The following is a 12,716-nucleotide window of genomic DNA, read 5'->3' as shown; positions in this document are numbered from 1 at the left end:
AGTCGAGGAGGCTTATGGAAACTGTAGGCAGCAGAGGCAGCAGTTTGATCTGGAACTACATCCTGATGAAGTCTGGGTCCTCCAGGTTCTCCTGGGTCAGGGATGGAGACTCCACCTGAGCAAACACTTCTCTGAAGTGGGACGCAAGCTCACTGAAGTTCTAAAACGAGGGGGGGAAAAGTAGAGTTGTAAAATATTATATTTTTGGCTCTGAAAGGGAACTTATGAGCAGAAATCAACCACCAGTGACCGCCCAAGCCTTCCGGTCAGCTCTGTGATCATTCTCAGTATCATCGCCTCTGACATAGTGAGGTTGCTACGGGCAGCACAGTGCATGAAACGGGCCACATTTTCCACTGCGTTGGTAAGCTGGTAGAAGAGATGGGGAGAAGGATAATGGATGTACAGTAGGGCTGTCAAAAAAAATCGATTCATGAATAAATCGCGATTCTTAATGCCACGATTTTAAAAATCGATTCAAAATATTAAAATCGATTTTTTAAATTTTTTTTAAATTTTTTTTTTTTTTTTTTTTTTTTTTTTTTTATTATTATTTTTATAAAATCGCAATAAATCGCAGAATCGAATATCAATTAATCGCAGAATCGCAATTTTAATCGAATCGGCACCCTAGAAAATCGCAATAAATCGCAGAATCGCAATTTTAATCGAATCGGCACCCTAGAAAATCGCAATAAATCGCAGAATCGAATCGAATATCAATTAATCGCAGAATCGCAATTGTAATCGAATCGGCACCCTAGGAATCGATTTTGAATCGAATCGTGAGGTAAGTGAATCGTGACACCCCTAATGTACAGGCATGACTTTCCTATCCGACGACATCTAGAATAGAATCTGGAATCCTTTGTGTAATACATTTAAATTAAAGAAATTCAGAAACAATTAATAAAGCCTTCTCACGCCACATGTTCTTTCTTCAAGGGTGATGCTGCAAGTGTCCTGGACCTCAGTGGTGTCATTGCCCATGTCCAAATAGCTGTTCAACAAGCAAGCACAATAATCAGCATCATATTCATAGATAATGGACAGTGGACAAAACAAGGGACTTACAAAGGACATCACCTGCAATATTTCTGGATGGCCACCAGAGGGTGCCCACAGGCTGACCTTTGTTATCACTCCAAAAGCAGGACATTGTTGACCTTTGTCTTGTTAGGTTCACTATCACAAAGTGACAAATTCCTTGTGTCGGTTTGTATTTAAGTTCCCTTTAATAATGTGTACTTTGTTCAGCCACCTACCCTGTGTTCACATCTTAGTAAAGGGCTTGTGCTTGTCTTTCCTTTTGTAATCTTTGTGTCCTGCCTTGCTTGGGTCACTTGTTTAAGGTTACAATCAACAATTCCAGTTATTACTCACTCAATATTTGCTATCTCGCATGTAATATTCAAAGAAACGTTTTGAGTTAATCCATAAATAAACGTTGCCCTTCTGTTGATTTCCATTATTTTGTGTTGTGTTGTGTTGAATGTGAAAGGAAACAGAAGTCCACTAACACCACCGGCAGTCCGGCACTCTTAATTAAACTAGTTCGGCTCATCCAGGAAAATCTGGGACTTTGGTCAAGACTAGCCTGCACAACATAATTGGAAAGACATGGACGCTGGACTGTACATGCATCTACTCACTGTATGAAAGAATATTAATTGTACTTACAACACTTGGTGGAAGGCATACTTGATTTGGTCAGGGAGTTGCCCATGGGGTAAGAATCTCTGTAATAGTGGCGTTACAACATGGTTGAACCAATCCTCCACATTTGTCACATCAAACTCTTCCATTGGTTGGGCTATGGACGTATTATGTGGCGTGTACATGCCAGCCAGCTCAGCTAGGGTCCAGTTCAGCAGGGTCTGGGTCAGAGTCATGCTTCCGATCTCGGATACATTTCTCTGGAGAGCAACAGATAGATAGGAATGTCAGGGTCATATGCATAATCATAATAAACTAGTCATATAAAAACAAGTAATTGGCTTCTCATATATGCATATGTATGTACGCTGTATGTACCTCACGTGTGAGAGACACAAACTCACTGACGAGGCTCCCAACAGGTCTGAAAGCTCCCATCAACCCATTCACCACCTGCAAGTGTTTCAAAAAGAACAAAATAATATTGTTTAAGGTTATGAAGATTACCATCAACAATCTGGTAAAAGTTTAATTGGATGAAAGAAATGTATAATATTTAAAGCTATGCAACCTCAAAATGACCGGTCTGACCGGGAATCGTGCACTTGTATAAGGCTAAGAGATTGGTTGCATAGTTTTATTGATATTGATTTATTAGTGCATTAAATTTCCCCATCCACTTTAATGGAAAAGTGAAAACACAAAAATTCAAGTATTTTTTTCTCAAAAAGCGTAAGAGCTACAGTTACCAGATTTGGAGGGGAGGTTCATAGTTTATTGCCAAATTATTGAAAAAATATTACACCATTAAACCTCATGGTGGCGCTATAACAGCCCACTTTACCTTTTGGCCTATAACTCTTGAACCATAGGTCGTAAAATCGAAATCTTTTTTTCCCTAGATTCCTTGGATCATTACGCAACTCCCCATATAGGCCACGCCCATTTGCGTATGGATAGATTTTTTTATATTGATTTATTAGTGCATTAAATTTCCCCATCCACTTTAATGGGAATTGCACAAACTCCTATTCAAGTATTTTTTTCTCGGAAACCGTAAGGGCTACAGTTACAAGACTTGGAGGGGAGGTTAATATTTTTTTGCAAAATTATTTAAAAAATAATCACACCAGTCGGCCACATGGTGGCGCTATAACAGCCCACTTTACGTTTTGGCCTATAACTCTTGAACCGTAGGTCGTAAAATCAAAATGTATTTATTTATTTTCCCCTGGATTCCTTGGGTCACGACGCAACTCCCCATATAGGCCACTTCCATTTCCGTCTGGATAGATTTTCCGCCATTTAGAATTTTCTTCAAAACACACTTTTAGCTCCTCCTCCAACATATTTTGTCCAAATGTCACAGAAATCGGTACACATGATCTCTGGGCCCATGCGGTAAACATATCCAAACGGCATTTTCATAGTCCTTACCATTCGTCTGTAAATGGCTTCCAAAGTTAGTGGGAGGGGCCTGTTTTACCAATAATGCCAGAAATCACGAACGAAACGTCCGGTCAATCCCAAATTTAAATCACATGTCGAGGGTGGTTTACTCAACAAATTCCCAAAAGCATTTCCACTGTGACCCATAGGGGCCGCCACAAATGCGCAAAATGTAACCGTTTGATGCAAAAACATTATTTCGGGGTGGATCGAACCTTTCAAAATGAAACGCAAGCGATCTCATGAGAGACGTGACAATGTAATTGGCGCAGCCTCCGACGGTATTCATCCCGGCGTATTCTTCGAGTCCCGGCGGCTGCGGCCCGCGACCGGGGTCGGCGCAACCACACTTTGCAATTGCCCTGAATTGCGACGCGTCTAGTTGTTATTATAGTTGTTGTTATTATGATTATATATGTAATAATAGTATGGTTATATTTTATGATTCTATATATAGGTTAATTATAGTTATTAGTGATAATTATACAATTATATATTATGGTAACTATTACAATGCCTGTAAACAGTTTATTATTGACAGATATATTGTTGATGCTATAATGATTATTATTACTACTATTACTGTTATTATCCAAAATTATATTCTAACTTTTAAGTAAATTCAATATTTTCCAGGGTGAAGCAAAAAACCCGCCTCCTATTTCAGCCAATTTAGGAGTGCACAGGGAAAAAAATCTTGCACCGACCCATTTGTTAAAAAAGGGGATCAAGCAAGCTCCTGGTAAATATATTAATATATTATTAAACAACATGTAACATTCTGAAAAATAGGTACAAATTGTAGGGCTGCAACTATATTGATTAAGTTAATTATCTCAAAGTGTATTTTGGAGATATCTAATTTTGTTTTTATCAATGAATCAATGTGTAACATTTTCCATAATTATTTTGGGATTACATTTATTAGTTTAATTAAGAAATTAAGTCCTATTTTAATAAGTGTAAATTGGCTGTTTGAATAAAATTCATTTTTTTGTCAAAATGAATAAAAAAATAATTTAGTCCTAATAAGTGTTACAGTCTTACAGCCCTAAAAACAAATGGTGAGTTAAACATTTACAACATGCACATGTAAATATAAGGTAGTGGGTCATGAAAAGGCAGTATACAATCCAAAATAGTTTGTTATGCATTTGTTAGAATTGATTATTTCATGTGTGAGTTTGGGATGGCCAATATTGTGTTATAGAAATTGGGTACTACCGGTTCACGAGCCACAACATAAATGGAATGCAATTATCTTAGAAATATGACAATTATTCACAAAGAACATTCCTGAAAAGTAGAAAAAGGTTAAAGGCAAAAAAAACAGGGAAACAAGTGTTAGTGTTCTTTTCAAACAAATGCTTCACAATCAATAGTTATGAAAAAAGACAAAACAATGCTACAATATGAATAAGACAAAACAATGCTATAATATGAATAAGGCAAAACAATGCTACAATATGAATAATACTGTGATTTATGCCTTGATTTCATGGATTTATTTTTGTTTTTGTGGCATTCCTAAGAAAATAATTTGATGACTGTGTGTATTTCCGGTAGGAGACACAAATAATCTACTTTGTGTCTCCTACCGGATACATTAGCTGGTAGGAGACGGGAATCAAATTATTGGTTTAGGAATGCGACAAAAACAAAAAATAATCCATGGATTCAAGGCTTCATAGGGTGTGCAATTGATAGAAAATAAGTAATTTTTTGGGTGAACTCCTCCTTTAAACACTGGCCCTGGAATGACCCAAAGACACGTAGGCACACAGAAGTGAGTTTGTTTGTATGCCAGGTACTTATTAAAGCATACTTTCAAATGGAAACGAATATACTAAATAATACATTGCATCCACGACGTGAAAACACAGCAACTATACCAGTTAACTACACCACTGTACCAGTATGCAAACACAGTCTTACTTAAGTAGGGGTGCGACTGCTATTACACTGCTTCTGGGTGAATACAGTAACTGCCTTTAAAACTAAATTGTGATTTTGAGAGACCAATTTCATCCAATCAGGAGAGAGAACTCATACAGGACACATCCTATACAATCAAGTTGTTGATTATGGTTGGATGAAATTGCCAACACACCCTTAATTTTCTGTTTAAAAGGGACCTGCAGAGACAGGCTGTTCCCTGTTACTAAACAAACACAAAGCAATGATGGCTATCAGCATATAGCTTTCTATAAACTGGACAATAGCAAAGAAACAGTGCCAAGATCCATCTTGAAAACTGTCATATTGTGCTGAAACATTGGCCACATATGGATAACCACACCTCTAATCACCCCCCTATTATCACCTTTCAGTCAGCTGACTCGTCCACGCCTTTATCTCCTCCAGGCTGGATTACTGCAATGCACTACTCATCGGGATCCCTAACAAGAGCCTCCAAAGGCTCCAATACATCCAAAACAGCGCTGCTAGGGTCCTGATGAGAGTGCGAAAATATGACCATATCACACCCACCCTCCGCTCACTTCACTGGCTCCCCATCTCCTTCAGGACCAAATACAAGATTTCCCTTCTCACCCATCAGTGCATTTACGGCAACGCCCCCCCCCCCCCCACCTCAAAGAACTCCTCAGCCCAAAACCTGCCACCCGAAGCCTCCGTCCGCTCCAACAACACCAACCTTCTTGCTGTCCCTGACACCAACCTCCGCACCATGGGCGACCGGGCCTTCTGTCACACAGCCCCATGTCTGTGTAATGCCCTCCCAGACCACCTGAGAGCGCCACAGTCCACTGATGCTTTTAAAAATGGACTAAAAACCTACCTTTTAAAAAAAGCATTTTTCTAATTTTTCATGGACTTTGTTTGTTTTTCGTATTGAGTTTTAATTTCTAAAAGTTGGCCCTTTAGTTTAGCCTGGTTGGGTCTATTGTAATTGTTTTGTTGCCTATGCTGTTTTTATGCTATGCTTTTAATCTGTAGCACTCTGACAACAGTGCCAAGATCCATCTTGAAAACTGTCATATTGTGCTGAAACATTGGCCACATATGGATAACCACACCTCTAATCACCCCCCTATTATCACCTTTCAGTCAGCTGACTCGTCCACGCCTTTATCTCCTCCAGGCTGGATTACTGCAATGCACTACTCATCGGGATCCCTAACAAGAGCCTCCGAAGGCTCCAATACATCCAAAACAGCGCACACACCTTGCAGTAGGTCTGGGATGGTGTGTCTGTCACCTGTGTCCGCAGCAGGAGCTGTAAAAAAAAGAAATACAATATTTTAGACACAAAGCTATGAAAGTACATGCATATCAATAGACAATAGCAGATCTACAAGCTGACAAGTGTCCAACAAGCTGACAAGTGAGCTTGTAAGCCTACAAGCTCACAACATGTTGCATTGTGAGCTTGTAGATCTGCCATTTTCAAATAGCCAAAGTTTAAATGGGGCTGAAGTGGTTAATGTACCCTATGTTTTTTTTTAAACAATAACCAAAATCTACAAAGTAACTAAAGTTTTCTAACAATTGTAGTGGATTAAAAGTACAATATCTGCCTCTGAGCTGTAGTGGATAGAAGTACAAGTACAGTATTTTTCTATGCAAACTGATACAGTAAAAATCACTGTTTTTGCTGGCAGCAGTGGCACACTATTACACTGTTCATATGGCAGTCAAAGAGTTAAGCTACAGAGTATATATATTGGCAATACCTCCTTAAAAACGGACAATGGACTGACCACAAGAAAATGTCCATATGCTAACATTAGATAGTTAGATCTAAAAGGTTTTGATTTGCACATGTGTCATGTTATGTTAAACAAACCTTGCAGTAGTGCAGTCTGGGACGGTCCCCTCAGTCCACAGCTGTGTTGGCCAAGATATCAGATCCAGTGTACAGCCACGCCACAGCTGAAAATTTCAAGCAAAAATACTGTATTTTAGACACAAATATATATTTGTCACTATATAAATCAATCATCACAATGAAGTACTTCATTGTGAATCACACTCTTCTGGATACCCACAGCAAGCAGATAGGGTTGAAGGCTCTCTGTGATGCTGTCCAGATGCCCCTGGACACTGGTCCCAGTCTGTGAAAAGAGAACTTTATTAGTCTTGCTGTTAAAATTAGTCACCGTTTGCAAACAGTTTAGAGCCGGATCGCAATGGGATGTTTTGGTCACGATTAGGTAGCCTCCAGAATCACTTTTATTGCCACAATATGCAAGATGAACCATAAGGACATTTTCTGCTGTATAATTTATATTCTGCAAAATGTAAAGGACCCCCCAAAATGATATGAATTTGGCCGCGGACCCCCGTCTCAAAATATTTTGTTCCATGGACCCCCAGAAGCAAAGATTTGAGTTATTGTTCGCTTTAAAAGAATATATATTTTCAAAAAATAGCAGATCTACAAGCTCATAGCGCGGCACTCGGTGCCGCGCTATGAGCTTGTATATCTGCTATTTTTGAATAGTCAAAGTGTAAAATAATGCTTTTTAGCTCAAATGAAAAAGTGACACAGATGCTTCCTCAGGTCTTAGTGGGTTAATGCAAGGCAGTTGAAGAGCCACATACATACATACATACATACAGCCACATATACAATGGCCTCACGACACTGGGTTTCTGTGGTTAGCTGGTTTTCCTCACAGACGGGAGCTCTGTCGCCAGCATTTGGACCACCTGTAACAGTGTAGAAACCACATATACTGCTGCAATACTTTCCAGTGATATGCATTACTATAAGGATCCATCTTCACAGTTGCTAGACAGTGGACTGGGGGAAACATGACATGTTGCACTGGTTCTTCTTGTGTGTGTGTGTGTGTGTGTGTGTGTGTGTGTGTGTGTGTGTGTGTGTGTGTGTGTGTGTGTGTGTGTGTGTGTGTGTGTGTGTGTGTGTGTGTGTGTGTGTGTGTGTGTGTGTGTGTGTGAACATGTGACTTCCCCCTTAAATTCTAGCTACAATCAAAATCACACACCCGTCAGTGGCTGAACATTTCTGCTCTTTTCTTGTCCCTCTGATGCTTCTTTTTGAAGTGATTTCACTCGCCATGCCAGAAACCCACTCCCATCTACTGGATTGTAATACTGTTCCTAAAACACAAGAAGAAAAGACGGGGGAAAAGAAAAGTGTCATTTGGTTTTAATGAGCATGTGTAAATGTGCGTTAGACTGGTGTTTTATGTACTTACATAGCCCAAATTTCCCTGGGGATCGGCCAGGTATGGGAAAAAGGCAGTGATGCCCTTTGCATAGTCCTCTTTAACACGCCTTGAAGGACTTGTCCTACAGTACACACACACACACACACACACACAAACACACACACACACACACACACACACACACACACACACACACACACACACACACACACACACACACACACACACACACACACACGTATGAGATCCAAACAAAAGTATTGCTGTGCCGCTGCCTTCTGCAAAAAGGAGGATTTTGGCCTGCACCAAGTACAACCAAAATTGTGTATTGGGTGCATACTTTTTAGATGACAACATACCCATGTTCACTTGCCATGTGTGCAACCAATATCTTCACCATGTCGCGTCTTCTGGTATCCGTTAGGCTTTTTGTCCGAGCATACTCGGTAAGGATCCTCTCTCCGCCAGGTCTGTCCTTCAGAATTTTTTCAACCATCTAAGTGGAAGTAAAAAAAAAGGGAGGGGAAACACAGGGATAGACAGTAATATTTTAAAGCACTGGTCAGGGTTCCCACACATTTTTACCTGGTCCTGTGAACATAACAGGGGGGTTAACAACTTACAATTAGAGATGTAACCGATACCATTTTTTCCCTTACCGATCCCCATAACTTGCGCATCTCATTTAAACAAATCTAGGACAGTGGTTCTCAAAGTGGGGTTCAGGGACCATCTGGGTTCCTTGAGGGGGTTCCAAATAGACCCTTACAGGTCTGAGAGTATATAATTTGTACACTCTCAGGTAAATAGTACAAGTAAGAGTATAAAACAGTCGTGTAACATCAATTGAAGAAATCAAAATATGAATGAAATATCATGTAATTTATGTGGTATCGGAATGGCATCCTCGCCAATACAGATACCAGCATTTTAGGCAGTATCGGCAGCCTTTCCGATACAAGTATCGGTACAACTCTGCTTACAATTTGACAGGGAGGCAATGTCATAACCAGACTATGTCTTGTTATTGTAAAAGTACAATGTGCGTGTGTCCGAGGCAGCAGAGGACACCTACATATCATTTAAGTCAAGTGGTTTATTTTTAAACCACTTGCTTTTGTGGATAATGGTTATTATGACTGCTGTTGTCAAGTCATTCCTGATTGGAAACCAATTGGGTCAACTGCTGTTGTTTTTAAACAGATGTACACATTTTGACTGACCTGACCAAGGCCTCCTTCAGCCTGCCGTTCCGCTCCTCCAACTGTTTGACATGGTAGCTGGAGGCCGCGCCGTCTGTACCTGGAGGGACAGCGTGATGAGAGGAACCCGGTAGAGGTGGGAGAGAAAGATACACACAGGGAGATAGGGTTGATAGAGAGAGTGGCGTAGAGAGAGTCAGAGAGAGAGAAAGAATGAGAGAGACAGCAAGGAACCATTGGGACAGAGAGACAGGGGTGGATGGGAGAGAAAGAGAGACAGATACAAACCATTAAGAAACACGTGTACATAGATTTTTGAGCAGTGATTATCAACCTTTATCATTTTGAGGACCCCCAGTTTGTTTAGCATGAGGTCGCGGACCCCCATTTCATACGATTCTCATCTCTGGGAGCCCAATCTACATGGCAAGGCATCAGTCTGAGTGTGTAAATGGAACCAAATGGACCACTACGGGTCCATTTGGTTCCCGCTATAGACTCTGAGTTAAAGACCCATTAAGGGTCGATTTGGTTCCTAGCAATCAATCAAGCTGGGGACCCCCTGGAACCCCCCCAAGGACCCCTTCAAGTTCCTCAGTCTGGTCCTACAGGCCACTACATTTGGTGGCCAAGTATATTTAAGGAAATTGGAATGGAATTGCTTGCAGGGGGGCTCACTGAATCTAGCAATAATGTTGACATAACAAGTGTGATTAGCAAGAGAGGAATGTTTGTGGCAAGTGTAATGTAAAAAGCTCACATTAGATACGGAAGGATCCACACACCAACAAAGTTCTTCCTCAGACACTTTCTCTCTTTTACTTACATTGGGGGTATAGAAACAAAGATCATTTCAAAGTACAAAAATATACCTGTGTGACATTTTAGGTTAGCCAGGACTGTATGGATGAGGCTATAAGGCTCCATGTTGATAAGCAACAGAACTCACCTTCAGGATTTGGGTCTTGGGGTGAACAAATCTCCAACACACCAAGGTCTGGTTTCTTTATAAAAAACTGAAACGCCTCCTCGTCAACTTCAGTGTTCAAGTCATCATAGACTTTTAAGTCTGAGGTACTAGGAATTTCAAATTTCTTGGCAACTGAAGACAAAACAAGATTGCACAAGCTTATTGATAAATCTGTTGTGCAATTGATTTAATTTGTATTAATGTGTCATAAAAATGGATTAAAATAGCCACAGAAAATTCAATCATATGAGGAAGATTGACAGCCCTACTGAAGACATTGAATCACTCTATCCTAAATAAAATGGATTGTGCCTTGTACTGTACACCCAGCATGTTGTTGCATATGTCAGTGGTTCTCAATTTTTCATGTCAAGGACCCCCCAAATTGACAATTAGCCCACAGACCCCCATTTGAAAAGATATGCCAGGGACCCCCATAATAAGAAGACTTTTACGGCTCTAGCAGTGATTCTCAACCCTTTTAATGGACCCCCATTTAATGGCATGTCTATCTCTGGGACCCCACTTTATATTGTAAAATCAATGTTAAGACAGTGTAAAAATGGAACCAAATGGACCCCAATAATTTGTACACCATCAATGGCATAGGGCATGCTGTGGAACAATGTTTCACTCACCACACTCCAGAAATGATGTAAAAGACAGTGGTCCCTCAAAGCAGATGTATTTCTGCCGGTCAAGATGTTTCACACGTACAGCATGCATGCTTTGATGGAGAAAACATAATAATGTTACAACTCATGCAGTATGAGGAGTGTTACAATTAGAAACTATTACAAAGGCACTATCTACAGGCAGGCTATCTAGCAGTGGTGTAAAGTAACAAAGTACATTTACTTAAGTACTGTACTTAAGTACAATTTTGAGGTATTTGTACTTTACTTGAGTATTTCAAATATACTATTGTAATTACTTTCACTCCACTACATCTCAGAGGCAAATATTGTACTTTTACTCCACTACAATTATTTGAAAGCCATTTTAGCCCTACTTTATAAATATGCTACTTGAAAAAGCAGATCTACAAGCTCATGAGCTTGTAGATCTATTTTTCAAACATTCTAGTTTAAACACAGAAACGCGAGGAGACAAAGAGATGTTGAGCTCTCTCAGATGCCTCACCTGTCTTTAGCGACTTCTTTCTTCTCCTTCTCCTCTTCCTTGCCCTTGTCCTGGTCAGTGATGATCAGGGACGTGCACAGATAGACTCTAGGTAGTGCTAGAGTACCTGCCCTTTGCCCTCTTGACCAGAAGGGCCTTTTTGAAAAAAAGGGTTTACAGCAGGGGTCTTCAACAGGGGGTCCGGGACCCTAGGGGGTCCTCAGAGTTACTACAGGGGGTCCGCCAAATCTTTATGTGATATGATTTTTCTTTTTACCATAACCACTCGAAACCTAGCATCCCTTTGCTGAGGAGAACTTTAGCCAAAAATAGCAGATCTACAAGCTCACAACGCCTCACGCTGCGAGGCGTTGTGGGCTTGTAGCACCTGCCCCTCAAAATGTCTGTGCACGCCACTGGTGATGATGTCCGACACCAGTTTGAGGGCACGTTCTGTGATGGACACAATCTTCTGGATAGCTTGGAGTTCATCCTCTGAGGGATAAATGGCTGCATGCTTGGTCATTACGTAGCGATCGTCTGAAGAGTCGGGGCGACGAGGCGGCTAAAAGAGAAATGGTGGAAAGAAAACTATTCATTCACAGGACAAGAAAGGAATCGCAATGAGGTTTCAATTTAGTTCATGTAAGAGTATTCCAAAGAGTTACTATTCTCAGTAGGCAATTCTGTAACCAATTACTTTTTAATGACAAAGACATAGTTCTGCAACGAGTTACTTGATTAACAGAACGCAAAACTGCATTCAAATAGTAAATAAAAATCACACCCAGTGTGAAGTGGGCGGTGTGTGGTCATCACAACATGACTCACTTTAAAAAAAGGATAAATTACTTTTTTTTAAAGTCCATACTGCTATTCATAGGGCTGCACATGTGTCATGTGTTTCGCTAGCCAATCACAGTCCTGACTTTGCAAAGTCAGCCAATCACATTACAGCTAGTGGTGATGACACTAGCTGTAATGTGATTGGCTGATATGAAAAAAGTATCGATTTGCATTAACAATGGAAGGGTTAGGGGTGTAGACTGCGTTGTAGACTATTGGCCAATCACGGTGCAGGATTGGTCAGTGTCCAAAACTCAACTATAGGGGGTTCAATGTTACACCGCCCCAAAAATCACACCCAGTGTGAAGTGG

General features: G+C 40.4%; 1 protein-coding gene and 1 long non-coding RNA gene across 2 annotated transcripts in view; one reads left to right on the top strand and one right to left on the bottom strand.

The window, feature by feature from the left end:
- The window catches only part of LOC311039183 (uncharacterized protein), a 396,442-nt gene that overhangs the window by 142,688 nt on the left and 241,038 nt on the right, over positions 1–12,716 (top strand). The gene's annotated exons all lie outside the window — the stretch shown is intronic.
- LOC311039199 lies at positions 942–2,111 on the bottom strand. Its single transcript, XR_014600139.1, has 3 exons — positions 2,035–2,111; positions 1,681–1,916; positions 942–1,000 (listed from the first exon to the last, which is right to left on the bottom strand). It is a non-coding gene; the product is annotated as an uncharacterized lncRNA (long non-coding RNA).

This window comes from Gymnoscopelus microlampas, assembly GCF_963454915.1.
Source record: "Gymnoscopelus microlampas genome assembly, chromosome: 22".
NCBI lineage: Eukaryota > Metazoa > Chordata > Actinopteri > Myctophiformes > Myctophidae > Gymnoscopelus > Gymnoscopelus microlampas.
Note: the sequence above shows the minus strand (reverse complement) of the source record. Positions and strands in the feature narration are given on the sequence as shown.